The sequence below is a fragment of the Cherax quadricarinatus genome, chromosome 10, assembly GCF_038502225.1.
Source record: "Cherax quadricarinatus isolate ZL_2023a chromosome 10, ASM3850222v1, whole genome shotgun sequence".
In the NCBI taxonomy this organism is placed as follows: Eukaryota; Metazoa; Arthropoda; class Malacostraca; order Decapoda; family Parastacidae; genus Cherax; species Cherax quadricarinatus.
In genome coordinates, this window is record NC_091301.1 from 43,373,503 (window position 1) to 43,390,741 (window position 17,239).

General features: G+C 42.4%; 1 protein-coding gene across 1 annotated transcript in view; it reads left to right on the forward strand.

Annotated features, from left to right (window-relative positions):
- Positions 1 to 8,551: 8,551 nt before the first annotated feature.
- LOC128688052 (stress-activated protein kinase JNK-like) overlaps positions 8,552 to 17,239 on the forward strand; it is a 1,031,745-nt gene continuing 1,023,057 nt past the window's right edge. Inside the window, 1 exon segment of the mRNA XM_070083800.1 lies at positions 8,552 to 9,208. The gene's annotated coding sequence lies outside the window, so the exon portion shown is untranslated.

Consider the following 17,239-nt stretch of genomic DNA (forward strand, 5'->3'; position numbering starts at 1 on the left):
GAATTTGCTCATATCACTAGTAATTCCTTCATCAAGATCATTGATATATATTATAAACAACAACGGGCCCAAGACTGATCCCTGTGGAACGCCACTTGTTACTGATCCCCACTCGGATTTAACCCCATTTATGGACACTCTCTGCTTCCTGTCTGTGAGCCATGACTCGATCCACGAGAGCACCCTTCCCCCAATGCCATGAGCTGCTACTTTCTTCAACAGTCTTTGGTGCGGAACTCTATCAAATGCCTTACTAAAATCTAAGTAAATAATATCAAATTCTTTATCATGGTCAACAGCCTCAAAAGCTTTACTGAAGAAAGTTAATAAATTAGTTAGACAAGACCGGCCTCTTGTGAATCCATGCTGAGTATCATTAATCAAGCTATGCTTATCGAGATGGCTTCTTATAATCTCAGCTATAATTGACTCTAGTAATTTGCCTACAATTGAGGTCAGGCTTATTTGGCGGTAATTTGACGGTAACGACTTGTCCCCTGTTTTAAAAATAGGAATTACATTAGCCATCTTCCACATATCAGACACTACACCTGTTTGAAGAGATAAATTAAAAATATTAGTTAATGGTTCACAGACTTCCATTTTGCATTCCTTAAGAACCCTTGAAAAAACCTCATCAGGACCCGGTGACTTATTTTGCTTCAGTCGGTCTATCTGCTTCACAACCATTTCACTAGTGACTGTGATGTTACATAATTTATCTTCTTCTGATCCACTATAAAAATTAATTACCGGAATATTATTAGTGTCTTCCTGTGTAAAAACCGAGAGAAAATAATTATTTAAAATCGAGCACATTTCATTCTCTTTGTCAGTAAGATTCCCATAGTTATTTTTAAGGGGACCTATCTTATCTCTGACTTTTGTTCTATATACCTGGAAAAAACTTTTTGGGTTAGTTTTAGAATCCCTAGCAACTTTAATTTCATAGTCCCTTTTAGCTTTTCTTATCCCCTTTTTAATGTCCCTCTTAATGTCAATATACTGATTCATAAGATGTCCCTCGCCTCTTTTGATACGCCTATAAATTCCTTTCTTATGCCCTAGTAGATATTTCAGCCTATTATTCATCCATTTTGGGTCATTTCTATTTGATCTAATTTCCTTATAAGGGATAAACGTTCTTTGAGCAGCATGTATTGTGTTCAGAAAACTGTCATATTGATAGCTCTCTTCGTTACCCCAGTCAACAGATGATAAGTGTTCTCTAAGCCCATCGTAATCTGCTAAGCGAAAATCTGGGACTGTTACTGAGTTATCCCTACTATCATACTTCCATTCAATTCTAAATGTAATTGATTTGTGGTCGCTAGCACCCAGTTCCTCTGAAACTTCTAAATTATTAACAAGGGATTCATTGTTTGCCAGAACTAAGTCAAGCAGGTTATTTCCCCTTGTAGGTTCTGTCACAAACTGCTTCAAAAAACAATCCTGAACTACTTCTAAGAAATCGTATGATTCTAAATTCCCAGTCAAGAAATTCCAATCAATATGACTAAAGTTAAAGTCTCCTAGAATTACTACATTATCGTGTCTTGTGGCCCTAACAATTTCTTCCCATAGTAGTCTCCCTTGGTCCCTATCTAAATTTGGGGGACGGTATATCACACCTAAAATTAATTTTTCATGCCCCTCTGAAAATTCTATCCAAACAGACTCTGTATGTGTTACTTCAGACTTAATACCCGTTTTTATGCAACAGTTAAAGCGATCTCGGACATACAATGCTACCCCACCCCCCTTCCCGATACTTCTATCTACTTGGAACAATTTAAAACCCTGAATGTGACATTCTGCAGGCATGTCCCGACTTTTTGAATTAAACCACGTCTCAGTAATGGCAAATACATCTATGTTACCTGCACTAGCAACTAGTCTCAACTCGTCCATCTTATTCCTAGCACTGCGACTATTTGTGTAATAAATATTTAATGACCCTCCTCTCTCTTTACCCTTCCTGCTCCTTTCTGTTATTCCACTAAACCTATTACTGTCCTTGTCAATTTGTGCCACTGGCTTTCCAATATCCACCTCATTTTGCCTATTACTAGTTCTCCTAGTACTCATGTTACTACCCTGCGACTTCACAGTTTTCCCGCCAAAACCCATACCACTAACTATTCCTAGTTTAAAGACCTAACAGCTCCCTCCACTGCGTTGGCCAGTACTCCCACCCCACACCTAGATAAGTGAACCCCATCCCTGGCATACATGTCATTTCTGCCATAGAAGAGGTCCCAGTTGTCAATGAATGTTACCGCATTTTCCTTACAGTATTTGTCCAGCCAGCAATTGACACCAATTGCTCTTGACAACCATTCATTTCCAACTCCTCTCCTTGGCAAAATGCCACATATTACAGGTTTCCCACCCTTCCTCCTAATTATCTCTATTGCTGTCCTATACCTGCTAATCAGGTCCTCACTCCTACGTCTGCCAACATCGTTGCCTCCAGCACTGAGACAGATAATAGGATTGCTCCCATTACCTCTCATGATGTCATCCAGACGGCTAACAATATCCTTCATCCCGTGAAAAGGACTTGGGGGTTATGGTGAGCAGTAACCTTAAACCAAGACAGCAGTGCTTAAGCGTACGTAATAAGGCAAATAGATTACTGGGATTTATATCAAGAAGTATAAGCAACAAAAGTCCAGAGGTCATACTGCAGCTTTATACATCATTAGTAAGGCCTCACCTAGATTATGCAGCTCAGTTCTGGTCTCCATATTACAGAATGGACATAAATTCGTCAGAAAACATTCAGCGTAGAATGACTAAATTAATACATAGCATTAGAAATCTTTCTTATGAAAAAAGATTGAAGACCCTTAAATTACATTCACTTTTTTTTTTTTTTTCTTATTCGCCGGTACTCTCCCGGCCCGGGTCTTTTCCAGGTAGTGGTGACCCGGCCTTGGCTCCCTATCTGGGGAGTATCTCGAGACCTAAGTCTCCCATGGGAGGAGGTACAAGTACCCCCTCATCTTTGGGACCAAGTGTCCCCAGGCCTAGCCGCAGTCCCCGCCCTCACGGGGCTCGTAGGGAGAAGCTAGACGTCTGGTCTGATATCTGCCCCGCCCCAAAGGGGCTCGTGGGGATGGCAGTCTCTTATTCACTTGTTAGACGAAGAATGAGGGGAGACATGATCGAAGTGTATAAGTGGAAAATGGGTATTAATAAAGGGGATATTAACAAGGTCTTGAGGATATCTCTCCAAGAGAGAACCCGCAGTAATGGATTTAAATTAGATAAGTTTAGATTTAGAAAGGACATAGGAAAGTATTGGTTTGGAAATAGGGTAGTTGATGAGTGGAACAGTCTACCTAGTTGGGTTATTGAGGCTAGGACATTGGGTAGTTTCAAATTTGGGTTGGATAAATATATGAGTGAGAGGGGATGGATTTGAGTGGGACTTGCAAATGAGTGAATAGAGTTATCAGAGCTTATTTCTTGGGTAGCATTGAGGATTGGGTTGGAAAATGTTTCGTTAGTGGGATGATTTGTAAAGGACCTGCCTAGTATGGGCCAACAGGCCTGCTGCAGTGATCCTCCTTTCTTATGTTCTTAAGTGTTGATGTTGATAACACTGATAGAAGTGTTGATGTTGGTAACACTGCTAGATGTGTTATGTTGGTGTTCCATAAATGGGGTTTTGTGTTCCATAAATGGGGTTGGTGTTCCATAAATGGGGTTAAATCCGAGTGGGAATTAGCAACAAGTGGCGTTCCAGAGGGATCAGTCTTGGGCCCATTGAAGACAGGTATTAATAAAGGGGATATTAACAAGGTCTTGAACATATCTCTCCAAGAGAGAACCCGCAGTAATGGATTTAAATTAGATAAGTTTAGATTTAGAAAGGACATAGGAAAGTATTGGTTTGGAAATAGGGTAGTGATGAGTGGAACAGTCTACCTAGTTGGGTTATTGGTGGACTGGTCAGTCCATCAAGATTGATGGACTGACCACATCGACTCAAGGTTGAGGGACTGATTACCTCATTCTCCTCCTGTTCTTCAAGATTCTCCTTTGTTAGGTAAGACACATATGCAACAGTTAGGTATCTTTATTTTGAAACGTTTCGCCTACACAGTAGGCTTCTTCAGTCGAGTACAGAAAAGTTGATAGAAGCAGAAGATACTTGAAGACGATGTAATCAGTCCATCACCCTTAAAGTTTTGAGGTGGTCAGTCCCTCAGTCTGGAGAAGAGCATTGTTCCGTTGTCTGAAACAATATGAAGTTGAAGTGACCGAATCGGGCCTTATATAGTGCCAGGAGGTGAGACGTAGGTTGATTTGGGAGGGCAGGTCCTTCTCAAACCCAGCCGTTCTCAATAGTAGAGGTTGTCGAAGTAGATGGTCTGTACCAAGATACCCTTGTGTTGCAGTGTCTGACAGAATGAACATTAAAATGGTATAAAATACCGACAGATTGTTAGGTAAGACACATATGCAACAGTCCATCAAGGGTGATGGACTGATTACATCGTCTTCACATCTCTACTGTTCCTGCCTACTTTCTGTATTCGACTGAAGAAGCCTACTGTGTAGGCGAAACGTTTCGAAATAAAGTTGTCTAACTGTTGCATATGTGTCTTACCTAACAACTGCTACATGTGTTGATGTTGGTGACACTGCTACATGTGTTGATGTTGGTGACACTGCTACAAGTGTTGATGTTGGTGACACTGCTACAAGTGTTGATGTTGGTAACACTGCTACAAGTGTTGATGTTGGTAACACTGCTACAAGTTGAAGATTGAGACACTTATGCAGCATATGGGAATCTTTATTCAGGAAACGTTTCGCCACACAGTGGCTTCATCAGTCCAATACAAAGAGGAAGGCGTAAGGAGAGGAGGAGTATGAGGTAATCAGTCCCTCAGCCTGGAGTCGATGTGTTCAGTCGATGTTGGTAACACTGCTACAAGTGTTGATGTTGGTGACACTGCTGCAAATGTGACACCACCTATGACTGCTGCACCTCTCCTGCCATACGGTTTATTAGCTGCTTCTCCGCTCATATGCCGTATTCTATTCAAGATTGATGGACTGAACACATCGACTCAAGGTTGAGGGACTGATTACCTCATTCTACTCCTGTTCTTCAAGTTTCTCCTAAGTATGGACTGATGAAGCCACTGTGTGGCGAAACGTTTCCTGAATAAAGATTCCCATATGCTGCATAAGTGTCTCAATCTTCAAAGATACCCAAGACTTGCACATGTGTCTAATTTATCAACATGTCGGTTCTCTGAACCATTCATCTACAAAACTGCTAGAAGTGTTGATGTTGGTGTCACTGCTACACGTGTTGATGGTGTCACTGCTACACGTGTTGATGGTGTCACTGCTACACGTGTTGATGGTGTCACTGCTACACGTTGATGGTGTCACTGCTACACGTTGATGGTGTCACTGCTACAATACAAGTGTTGATGTTGGTGAGACTGCTACAAATGTTTATGTTGGTGATACTGCTACAAGTGTTGATGTTGGTGATACTGCTACAAGTGTTGATGTTGGTGACATTGCTACAAGTGTTGATGTTGGTAACTGCTACAAGTGTTGATGTTGGTGATACTGCTATAAGTGTTGATGTTGGTAACACTGCTGCAAGTGTTGATATTGGTGACACTGCTGCAAGTGTTGATGTTGGTGACACTGCTGCAAGTGTTGATGTTGGTGACTGCTACAAGTGTTGATGTTGGTGACACTGCTGCAAGTGTTGATGTTGGTGCCACTGCTACAGGTGTTGATGTTGGTGCCACTGCTGCAAGTGTTGATGTTGGTGCCACTGTTACAAGTGTTGATGTTGGTGACACTGCTGCAAGTGTTGATGTTGGTGTCACTGCTACAAGTGTTGATGTTGGTGCCACTGCTACAAGTGTTGATGTTGGTGCCACTGCTACAAGTGTTGATGTTGGTGCCACTGCTGCAAGTGTTGATGTTGGTGACACTGCTACAAGTGTTGATGTTGGTGACACTGCTGCAAGTGTTGATGTTGGTGCCACTGCTACAAGTGTTGATGTTGGTGACACTGCTGCAAGTGTTGATGTTGGTGCCACTGCTGCAAGTGTTGATGTTGGTAACACTTCTGTAAGTGTTGATGTTGGTGACACTGCTGCAAGTGTTGATGTTGGTGACACTGCTGCAAGTGTTGATGTTGGTGCCACTGCTACAAGTGTTGATGTTGGTGCCACTGCTACAAGTGTTGATGTTGGTGACACTGCTGCAAGTGTTGATGTTGGTGACACTGCTACAAGTGTTGATGTTGGTGACACTGCTGCAAGTGTTGATGTTGGTGACACTGCTACAAGTGTTGATGTTGGTAACTGCTACAAGTGTTGATGTTGGTAACACTGCTACAAGTGTTGATGTTGGTAACACTGCTACAAGTGTTGATGTTGGTAACACTGCTACAAGTGTTGATGTTGGTGACACTGCTGCAAATGTGACACCACCTATGACTGCTGCACCTCTCCTGCCATACGGTTTATTAGCTGCTTCTCCGCTCATATGCCGTATTCTATTCAAGATTGATGGACTGAACACATCGACTCAAGGTTGAGGGACTGATTACCTCATTCTACTCCTGTTCTTCAAGTTTCTCCTACGTATGGACTGATGAAGCCATTGTGTGGCGAAACGTTTCCTAAATAAAGATTCCCATATGCTGCATAAGTGTCTCAATCTTCAAAGATACCCAAGACTTGCACATGTGTCTAATTTATCAACATGTCGGTTCTCTGAACCATTCATCTACAAAACTGCTAGAAGTGTTGATGTTGGTGTCACTGCTACACGTGTTGATGGTGTCACTGCTACACGTGTTGATGGTGTCACTGCTACACGTGTTGGTGTCACTGCTACACGTGTTGATGGTGTCACTGCTACACGTTGATGGTGTCACTGCTACAATACAAGTGTTGATGTTGGTGAGACTGCTACAAATGTTTATGTTGGTGATACTGCTACAAGTGTTGATGTTGGTGATACTGCTACAAGTGTTGATGTTGGTGACATTGCTACAAGTGTTGATGTTGGTAACTGCTACAAGTGTTGATGTTGGTGATACTGCTATAAGTGTTGATGTTGGTAACACTGCTGCAAGTGTTGATATTGGTGACACTGCTGCAAGTGTTGATGTTGGTGACTGCTACAAGTGTTGATGTTGGTGACACTGCTGCAAGTGTTGATGTTGGTGCCACTGCTACAGGTGTTGATGTTGGTGCCACTGCTACAAGTGTTGATGTTGGTGACACTGCTGCAAGTGTTGATGTTGGTGCCACTGCTACAAGTGTTGATGTTGGTGCCACTGCTACAAGTGTTGATGTTGGTGCCACTGCTACAAGTGTTGATGTTGGTGACACTGCTGCAAGTGTTGATGTTGGTGACACTGCTACAAGTGTTGATGTTGGTGACACTGCTGCAAGTGTTGATGTTGGTGCCACTGCTACAAGTGTTGATGTTGGTGACACTGCTGCAAGTGTTGATGTTGGTGCCACTGCTGCAAGTGTTGATGTTGGTAACACTTCTGTAAGTGTTGATGTTGGTGACACTGCTGCAAGTGTTGATGTTGGTGCCACTGCTACAAGTGTTGATGTTGGTGACACTGCTGCAAGTGTTGATGTTGGTGACACTGCTACAAGTGTTGATGTTGGTGACACTGCTGCAAGTGTTGATGTTGGTGCCACTGCTACAAGTGTTGATGTTGGTGACACTGCTGCAAGTGTTGATGTTGGTGCCACTGCTGCAAGTGTTGATGTTGGTAACACTTCTGTAAGTGTTGATGTTGGTGACACTGCTGCAAGTGTTGATGTTGGTGACACTGCTGCAAGTGTTGATGTTGGTGACACTGCTACAAGTGTTGATGTTGGTGCCACTGCTACAAGTGTTGATGTTGGTGACACTGCTGCAAGTGTTGATGTTGGTGACACTGCTGCAAGTGTTGATGTTGGTGACACTGCTACAAGTGTTGATGTTGGTGCCACTGCTGCAAGTGTTGATGTTGGTGACACTGCTACAAGTGTTGATGTTGGTGACACTGCTGCAAGTGTTGATGTTGGGTCGACCATTTTGCGAGTGTTGGCACTGTGGTGACGAGCCCGTTTTCTGTGAGGGTCTGGAAAGCCGCCTCCCCTGCGCACCAGACTACCAGCAGTTATCGATCGATGGCGCGCAGAGCCTGCAACCGCGACCCTCACCGGTGCCTCCCTCCACACACACTCTGGACTCTGACGTCACCCAAGCTTCGTACATACACATTCACTTACATTCGCCAGATTTGATGGTTTAAGAGGTTTTAAATCAAGCGTGTATTAGTCGATGTAACTTTAATTGTCTTGGTGATCTTAACCGTGGATGCGTGAAGATGATAATATGTAGAGGTTAGAAAGTTCGACTTTGCTGCCGTGTTAGTGTTTCTTATATGATTGTTATCGTGTAGCAGTGGCGTCAACGTGCGAGGGTTGCGAGTCTGAAGGGTGAGGCTGGGTCCGCTGACTGCCTCCTTGGTGCTGCCGAGTGATTCCTGCACTAGGGCTCTCCCGGCTTTACCGCGCCAGTAGCACGTTGTCTCCCTCTTACACTCCTCTTCCTACCTCTCGCCCTTCCTCTCGCAGCTGTGTTGGCGTGGCAGGCGTGTGTTGAGGCCTGCACTGGTGTTGTCAGGGCGTGCGTGTGCCCCTGCAGTACATAACCTCCAGAGTACAAGTGAAGCTTCCGCTACTGCAGCCTTCCTCGGCCTCCCTGCTAGGCTAGCCCCGCACCATATCAGCTCCTGCTGCTGCTACTACACTCTTCCTGCTGCTACTGCCTCTGCTTGGGGTGTTGAGAAAAGTGCAGGAGGCGTGTTGTACTCTGGTGATGGTAGTAGTGTGTGTTAAGACGACCAGAAGTGTGTTTACCGTGTACTTTAAGTGGTGGGGTTGTGAGGGTTGAGGTGGCCGCTGTGAGCCTCGCTGCACCACACTGTTCGAGGTGTTGTACTCACATTCAGTACCCACAAACATACACACACGCTCACCAAGCTTCTCTCTCCCTCCATCGCTCTCTCTCTCTCTCTCTCTCTCTCTCTCTCTCTCTCTCTCTCTCTATCTCTCTCTCTTTCTTGGGATTTACCGAAGACCAGCAAGTGTTGAGGTGCAGGCCTGCTCTCTCCCATCTACTTCACCAGTGTATCAAGGTAAGTGTCGCTGCTTGCTAATGCCCTTCTCCCTCCTTCCTTCCCTCCACTCACTGCCATCCCTCCCTTCCGTACACTGCCATCCTTCCCCTCTATACACTGCCATTCCTCCCCTCCATACACTGGCATCCCTCCCTCCCTTACACTGCTATACCAACCCCCCCTCCCCACAACAGTGGTATCACTGCCATCCCTCTCCGTCACTCAGTGATAGCACTGCCATCAATCCCCTCCACTCATTGATAGCATTTTCATCCCTCCCCTCTACGCACTGTTAGCACTGCCATCGATTCCTTCCTTCCCTCCCTCCCTCAGTGATGGCACTGACATCCCTCCCCTGCACACAGTGATGGCACTAACATCCCTCCCCTGCACACAGCGATGGCACTGACATCCCTCCTCTGCACACAGCGATGGCACTGACATCCCTCCCCTGCACACAGCGATGGCACTGACATCCCTCTCCTACACAGTAATGGCACTGACATCCCTCCCCTACACACAGTGATGGAACTAACATGGTCTTAGTTCAGAGTCTTACTACTACTACTACTACTACTACTACTACTACTACTTCTACTTCTACTACCTCTTATGCCATAATCAGCTTTGCCGTTACTCTACTTCGATTCTTTTCTTTGAATAATCAACTTGGATGGCTGCGCTAAGACAACATTGAGTGTATACTGTATCTATACATGCCCTTTGATGACCTCACGAACTGCAACATTGTAAATGATAAATCGCGGCTACAGTACTTCCCACTTCTGTATTTAACAGCAGTAGTCTTACTGGCTTCTCTGCGTTCCCTCACACTGAAGCACCACGTCAACTTTGATAAAATATTGCCTGACCCCAAGTTAACACGATAACTGCAGGATGCTTATGCCTCCATCTCTTAAAAACCTCCTTCACATCCTCCCTGTCAGTCTTCCTGGGGGTTCCTTGCATCTAATGTTTCTTTCTCTTACCTGTATGGTCAAACCATCACAACACTCCCTAGAGTTATACACTTCATATTAGCACCTGTAATACATCACTGGTCTCCAGAGTTTTGTACTCTGGCAGTCCTGTCCGAGACCAGTTTTATGTTAACCTTCTGATCAAGCTGAACAAACTTGTACACTTTCCTCTGCATAACTTCTCCTTTGTTCCTACAATTTTTCTTACTTCTTTGGTAAAATAGTGAAAGTTTTAAACTTCTTATTCTGTATACAGTATTCATAGTCAGCATTGATCTCACTAAAACATTTAAAATTACTCCATTTTGCTCCAATATTCAAAAATCATTCTTCACTTCCTTGCAGAAACATCAGCAGATTATTATTCTCTGATTCATTTTCCGTCTTGTAATATAAGTGTGAAGTGAACTCTTGTTAAAGGTACCTCATCATAGTAGGATTGCTGGTATGTTGTGTCTCACGAATAAGTAAGGTGGTAGGTTAATTTAAAACTATTTCTTACATTCAGTATACATTCATCTTTGCTTGGCCGTGTCTCTTCAGAATTCTTTTTTCTGCATTGCTTCCTCTTATAGTTTAGGAAGCTTGGTGTGAGAATAGGCAGCGGGGAGCGATGATCCTGTAATAATTAACGAGAGAGATCAGATAACCACCGTTTCTTTCTTTTGCATATTTTCTAATTCGCCTATTCTCTCCCATTTATTAAGTTACGATCACTTCTTCTTTACTCCTTTATATTCTGCTTTCCATCTCACATTCTCTGTACTTCTGCTAATTGCAGTCAGTTTTTTCAACTAGGTTACACACTTTTGCAAATTCTTGCTTTAACTCGTGTAACTTAACTTAATCCTCCGAAATCACTGTGTCATTTGCAAACACAATCTGTGATAACGCTCACAGTGTTTCACATATATTATCTTTTGATACCACATACTGCATCATTAAAAAAATTTAAATCTACCTGAGACAGGTCTCGCGATTACTGAAAGTAAGAGCCTTTGCCACACTTTGCATTGACTGAGCCCTTAGATATACAGTGTGTGTGAGAGAGAGAGAGAGAAAGAGAAAGAGAAAGAGAAAGAGAGAGAGAGAAAGAGAAAGAGAGAGAGAGAAAGAGAAAGAGAAAAAGAAATTCAGAAAATTTATTGGTCTGTATATGTATCGCCATCTGGCTGCTATCGGGTCTGGTTAGCTGGAATTCCCGTTCTAGCGGGCAACGGGCTTTAGCGAAGCTTTGTTTGATATTTTTAATGTCTTCATCTCTTACATTCTTTCATTTTGACTTGTGACAGATGAGATCATGGAGCCCAGATTGATATACCAATGCAGATACACCTGTGTTCGACCTGGGGTTCGACGAGCGCACAAGGAGAAAGGGACAGTTAAGAGGGGAGCTTTGTCCATTCTTGAGGCATTGTCGAACATCGTTTGGGAGATTTTCTCCACAGTCTGTTTGAAGGGTTTGCAAGGCCACTCCAGTGTCCTGCTATTTCAATAAAGTTTGAATCATAAGTTACTACAGAGCCTCCCTCCTTTGCTGGATTCAGTAATCATATATAATGCTATCTTTGTTGCCTTACGAATGCCTATTCTCCCTGTGTAACTGGAAGTGTAATTTACATGAGGCTGTCTCTTCTCTCTGAGGAAGGTACAGTTTGCTGTGCGCAAGCCTTCGTCTTTAATATAGCTATAAGCTAGAGAATTGATGTCTGGGGGGTAGTCCGTCAGGCAAATGTTACTTCTTGTATCTAGATGAACACGCGATGTTCAAACACAGCTGCTTAAACCATCACAAAAGTGTCAGGCTACAGGACTATCAAACTGTTCGATGATAGTCAGGGACATACGTAAATAATTAGACACACAATATTTGTTGATCTTTTAGTCACAGATTTACTGTGTTTCTAATTATGTATTTCAGGAGCTCCTCATATTCGCTCATTTTTCGATTGCCAAATGAGGCTGCAGACGTCTGGTAGCTTCTGACTACGTCAGGAGATGCAAGACATCATGGGCATCCAGGTGACTTATTCTTTGCTTCATCCTCTTCACAACATTTATTTTGTTATGGAGGACTCTGTTAATGGCCTGAGAACTCAGAGATGCTCCCAGAAGAAATGGTATCAATGGCTGTAGTAGTTGAATCTTCTAATAAGATGGATGAAACACCAATAATGGTTGGTTGGTTGAGATGGGTTGAGGACGATACCCAAGGCTACTTGACTTCACCTCGCGAAGATCATCTTCCAGGAACTGGCCATCAATCACGTCCCAGATGGTGAGTTCGTTGCTCAATCTGGCTGTCAGTTATTTACCGCTATGCAGAAGAGGAATGGGGCGATTGTGCTCATCACGTGCGTGTACTCACCTGGTTGTGGTTGCAAGCGGTGTGTGTGTGTGTGTGTGTGTGTGTGTGTGTGTGTGTGTGTGTGTGTGTGTGTGTGTGCGCGTGTGCGTGTGCGTGTGTGTGCGTGCGTGCGTGCAGAACAACCACTGTGAAAAATTAGTGAAATTCCAATCTCTTGCGATTTCTCACATCAGTTCCTTGATATGTGAGGAACACGAAATCGCTAGGAATTTCACTATTTTTTCACAGTTGTGGTTCTGCATATTGTAATATCACTTGTTTACTGTGATCTTATTGCATATATATATAAATATATATATATATTATATATATATATATATATATATATATATATATATATATATATATATATATATATAAACACATCGGCCGTTTCCCACCAAGGCAGGGCGGCCCGAAAAAAAGAAACACCTTCACCATCATTCACTCCATTACTGTCTTGCCAGAGGCGCGCTTTCATTACAGTTATAAAACTGCAACATTAACACCCCTCCTTCAAAGTACAGGCACTGTACTTCCCATCTCCAGGACTCGAGTCTGGCCTGCCGGTTTCCCTGAATTCCTTCATAAATATTACCCTGCTCACACTCCAAAAGCACGTTCAGTCACAAAAACCATCTGTCTCCATTCGCTCTTATCTAACACGCTCACGCATGTTTGCTGGAAGTCCAAGCCCCTCGCACACAAAACCTCCCTTACCCCCTCCCTCCAACCTTTCCTAGGCCGACTCCTACCCCGCCTTCCCTCCTCTAGAGACTTTTACACACTCGAAGCCATTCTGTTTCCTTCCAGCCTCTCTACATGTCCAAACCACCTCATCCCTCCTCAGCCCTCTGGATAATAGTTTTGGTAATCCCGCACCTCCTAATTTCCAAACTACGCATTCTCTGCATTACATTCACACCACACACTGCCCTCAGACATGACATCTCTAGTGCTTTCAGCCTTCTCCTGTTGCAACGTTCACCACCCATGTTTCACACCCATATAAGAGCGTTAGTATAACTGTACTCTCATACATTTCCCTGTCTGCATCCATGGACAAAGTTCTTTCTCTCCACAGACTCCTCAGTGCACCACTCACCATTTTCCCGTCATCAATTCTATGATTCACCTCATCTTTCATAGACCCATCCGCTGACACGTCCACTCCTAAATATCTGAATACATTCACCTCCTCCATACTCTCTCCCTCCAGCCTGATATCCAATCCTTACGTTTTACTATATTCACTTTTAATTTTCTTTTTTACATACCCTACGAAACTCATCCACCAACCTCTGCAACTTCTCTTCAGAATATCCCCAAAGAACAGTGTCATCAGCAAAGAGCAACTGTGACAGCTCCCACTTTGTGTTAGATTCTTTATCTTTTAGCTCAAACCTCTTGCCAACACCCGAGCATTCACTTCTCTTACAACCCCATCTATAAATATATTGAACAACCATGGTGACATCACACATCTTTGTCTAAGGCCTATTTTTACTGGGAAATTATCTCCCTCTCTCCTACATACTCTAACCTAAGCCTCACTATCATCGTAAAAACTTTTCACTGCTTTCGATAACCTAATTCCTATTCCATACATTTGCAACATCTGCCACATTGCCCCCTTATCCATCATGTCATACGCCTTTTCCAAATCCACAGAAGCCGCTTTACCCTTATCTAAATACTGTTCACCTACATGTTTCACTGTAAACACTTGGTCTACACACCCCCTACCCTTCCTAAAGTCTCCTTGCTCATCTGCTATCTATATATATATATATATATATATATATATATATATATATATATATATATATATATATATATATATATAATATAAAGTGGGAGTTGTCACAGCTGCTCTTTGCTGATGACACTGTGCTCTTGGGAGATTCTGAAGAGAAGTTGCAGAGATTGGTGGATGAGTTTGGTAGGGTGTGCAAAAGAAGAAAATTAAAGGTGAATACAGGAAAGAGTAAGGTTATGAGGATAACAAAAAGATTAGGTGATGAAAGATTGAATATCAGATTGGAGGGAGAGAGTATGGAGGAGGTGAACGTATTCAGATATTTGGGAGTGGACGTGTCAGCAGATGGGTCTATGAAAGATGAGGTGAATCATAGAATTGATGAGGGAAAAAGAGTGAGTGGTGCACTTAGGAGTCTGTGGAGACAAAGAACTTTGTCCTTGGAGGCAAAGAGGGGAATGTATGAGAGTATACTTTTACCAACGCTCTTATATGGGTGTGAAGCATGGGTGATGAATGTTGCAGCGAGGAGAAGGCTGGAGGCAGTGGAGATGTCATGTCTGAGGGCAATGTGTGGTGTGAATATAATGCAGAGAATTCGTAGTTTGGAAGTTAGGAGGAGGTGCGGGATTACCAAAACTGCTGTCCAGAGGGCTGAGGAAGGGTTGTTGAGGTGGTTCGGACATGTAGAGAGAATGGAGCGAAACAGAATGACTTCAAGAGTGTATCAGTCTGTAGTGGAAGGAAGGCGGGGTAGGGTTCGGCCTAGGAAAGGTTGGAGGGAGGGGGTAAAGGAGGTTTTGTGTGCGAGGGGCTTGGACTTCCAGCAGGCATACGTGAGCGTGTTTGATAGGAGTGAATGGAGACAAATGGTTTTTAATACTTGACGTGCTGTTGGAGTGTGAGCAAAGTAACATTTATGAAGAGATTCAGGGAAACCGGCAGGCCGGACTTGAGTCCTGGAGATGGGAAGTACAGTGCCTGCACTCTGAAGGAGGGGTGTTAATGTTGCAGTTTAAAAACTGTAGTGTAAAGCACCCTTCTGGCAAGACAGTGATGGAGTGAATGATGGTGAAAGTTTTTCTTTTTCGGGCCACCCTGCCTTGGTGGGAATCGGCCAGTGTGATAATAAAAAATAATATATATATATATATATATATATATATATATATATATATATATATATATATATATATATATATGATATATATAATATTTTTATAATATATATATATATATATATATATATATATGATATATATATAATATATATATAATATATATATATATATGTATATTATTTATATTATATATATATATTTATATTATATATATATATTATATATATTATATATGTATATTATATATATAATATATATATATTATATATATTATATATATATATATATATATATATATTATATATATAATATATATATATTATATATATAATATATATATATATATATATAATATATATATATATATATATATATATATATATATATATATATATATATATTATATATATATATATATTATATATATATATATATATTTTTATTTATTATCACACTGGCCGATTCCCACCAAGGCAGGGTGGCCCGAAAAAGAAAAACTTTCACCATCATTCGCTCCATCACTGTCTTGCCAGAAGGGTGCTTTACACTACAGTTTTTAAACTGCAACATTAACACCCCTCCTTCAGAGTGCAGGCACTGTACTTCCCATCTCCAGGACTCAAGTCCGGCCTGCCGGTTTCCCTGAATCCCTTCATAAATGTTACTTTGCTCACACTACAGACTGATACACTCTTGAAGTCATTCTGTTTCGCTCCATTCTCTCTACATGTCCGAACCACCTCAACAACCCTTCCTCAGCCCTCTGGACAACAGTTTTGGTAATCCCGCACCTCCTCCTAACTTCCAAACTACGAATTCTCTGCATTATATTCACACCACACATTGCCCTCAGACATGACATCTCCACTGCCTCCAGCCTTCTCCTCGCTGCAACATTCATCACCCACGCTTCACACCCATATAAGAGCGTTGGTAAAACTATACTCTCATACATTCCCCTCTTTGCCTCCAAGGACAAAGTTCTTTGTCTCCACAGACTCCTAAGTGCACCACTCACTCTTTTTCCCTCATCAATTCTATGATTCACCTCATCTTTCATAGACCCATCCGCTGACACGTCCACTCCCAAATATCTGAATACGTTCACCTCCTCCATACTCTCTCCCTCCAATCTGATATTCAATCTTTCATCACCTAATCTTTTTGTTATCCTCATAACCTTATTCTTTCCTGTATTCACCTTTAATTTTCTTCTTTTGCACACCCTACCAAATTCATCCACCAATCTCTGCAGCTTCTCTTCAGAATCTCCCAAGAGCACAGTATCATCAGCAAAGAGCAGCTGTGACAACTCCCACTTTGTGTGTGATTCTTTATCTTTTAACTCCACGCCTCTTGCCAAGACCCTCGCATTTACTTCTCTTACAACCCCATCTATAAATATATTAAACAACCACGGTGACATCACACATCCTTGTCTAAGGCCTACTTTTACTGGGAAAAAATTTCCCTCTTTCCTACATACTCTAACTTGAGCCTCACTATCCTCGTAAAAACTCTTCACTGCTTTCAGTAACCTACCTCCTACACCATACACTTGCAACATCTGCCACATTGCCCCCCTATCCACCCTGTCATACGCCTTTTCCAAATCCATAAATGCCACAAAGACCTCTTTAGCCTTATCTAAATACTGTTCACTTATATGTTTCACTGTAAACACCTGGTCCACACACCCCCTACCTTTCCTAAAGCCTCCTTGTTCATCTGCTATCCTATTCTCCGTCTTACTCTTAATTCTTTCAATTATAACTCTACCATACACTTTACCAGGTACACTCAACAGACTTATCCCCCTATAATTTTTGCACTCTCTTTTAT